The 1,889-nt window shown below is 52.5% G+C and overlaps 1 non-coding gene across 1 annotated transcript; it reads right to left on the reverse strand.

The window, feature by feature from the left end:
• Positions 1–1,400: 1,400 nt before the first annotated feature.
• TRNAN-GUU (transfer RNA asparagine (anticodon GUU)) lies at positions 1,401–1,474 on the reverse strand. The gene has a single exon. It is a non-coding gene; the product is annotated as a tRNA-Asn (tRNA).
• Positions 1,475–1,889: the final 415 nt, after the last annotated feature.

Below are 1,889 nucleotides of genomic sequence, written 5' to 3' on the forward strand. Positions count from 1 at the left end.
AGTCTTGCTCCACTCTCACCATCATCAGAACATATCTTCAAAGCTGTCAGCGCAAAGAAAAAAAAGCGCTGCACCACCACCGGGGGGGCTCGAACCTCCAACCTTTCAGTTAACAGCCGATCGCGCTAGCCCATTGCGCCACGGAGACAGTCTTGCCCCACTCTCACCACCATCAGAACATATCCTAAAAGCTATCAGCGCCAAGAAAAAAGCAACACACCACTCCAGGGAGGGTTCGAAACTCCAACCTTTCGGTCAACAGCCGATCGCGCTAGCCCAACGCGCCACGGAGACAGTCTTGCCCCCCTCTCACCACCATCAGAACATATCTTCAAAGCTATCAGCCCAAAGAAAAAAAAGCACCGCACCACCACCGGGTGGGCTCGAACCTCCAACCTTTCGGTTAACAGCCGATCGCGCTAGCCAATTTCGCCACGGAGACAGTCCTGCTCTACTCTCACCACCATCAGAACATATCTTCAAAGCTATCAGCCCAAAGAAAAAAAAGCGTCGCACCACCGCCGGGTGGGCTCGAAACTCCAACCTTTCGGTTAACAGCCGATCGCGCTAGCCAATTGCACCACGGAGACAGTCCTGCTCCAATCTCACCACCATCAGAACATATCTTCAAAGCTATCAGCGCAAAGAAAAAAGCAAACACCACTCCAGGGAGGGCTCGAAACTCCAAGCTTTCGGTTAACAGCCGATCGCGCTAGCCAATTGCGCCACGGAGACAGTCCTGCTCTACTCTCACCACCATCAGAACATATCTTCAAAGCTATCAGCCCAAAGAAAAAAAAGCGCCGCACCACCACCGGTTGGGCTCGAAACTCCAACCTTTCGGTTAACAGCCGATCGCGCTAGCCAATTGCGCCATGGAGACAGTCCTGCTCCACTCTCACCACCATCAGAACATATCTTCAAAGCTATCAGCCCAAAGAAAAAAAAGCGGCATACCACCACAGGGTGGGCTCGAACTACCAACTTTTCGGTTAACAGCCGATCACGCTAGCCGATTGCGCCACGGAGAGAATTCTGCTCCACTCTCACCACCATCAGAACATATCTACAAAGCTATCAGACAAAAGAAAAAAAAGCGCCGCACCACCACCGGGTGGGCTCAAACCTCCAACTTTTCGGATAACAGCCGATAACGCTAGCCAATTGCGCCACGGAGACAGTCCTGCTTCACTCTCACCACCGTCAGAACATTTCTTCAGAGCTATCACCCCAAAGAAAAAAAAGCGCCGCACCACCATCGGTTGGGCTCGAACCTCCAACCTTTCGGTTAACAGCCGATCGCGCTAGCCAATTGCGCCACGAAGACAATCCTGCTCCACTCTCACCACCATCAGAACATATCTTCAAAGCTATTACCGCAAAGAAAAAAAGCAACACACCACTCCCGGGAGGGCTCGAAACTCCAACCTATCGGTTAACAGCCGATCGCGCTAGCCCATTGCGCCACGGAAGCAGTCTTGCTCCACTCTCACCATCATCAGAACATATCTTCAAAGCTGTCAGCGCAAAGAAAAAAAAGCGCTGCACCACCACCGGGTGGGCTCGAACCTCCAACCTTTCAGTTAACAGCCGATCGCGCTAGCCCATTGCGCCACGGAGACAGTCTTGCCCCACTCTCACCACCATCAGAACATATCCTAAAAGCTATCAGCGCCAAGAAAAAAGCAACACACCACTCCAGGGAGGGTTCGAAACTCCAACCTTTCGGTCAACAGCCGATCGCGCTAGCCCAATGCGCCACGGAGACAGTCTTGCCCCCCTCTCACCACCATCAGAACATATCTTCAAAGCTATCAGCCCAAAGAAAAAAAAGCACCGCACCACCACCGGGTGGGCTCGAACCTCCAACCTTTCGGTTAACAGCCGAT

This window comes from Rhipicephalus microplus, chromosome 4 (genome assembly GCF_043290135.1).
Source record: "Rhipicephalus microplus isolate Deutch F79 chromosome 4, USDA_Rmic, whole genome shotgun sequence".
NCBI classification, from domain to species: domain Eukaryota; kingdom Metazoa; phylum Arthropoda; class Arachnida; order Ixodida; family Ixodidae; genus Rhipicephalus; species Rhipicephalus microplus.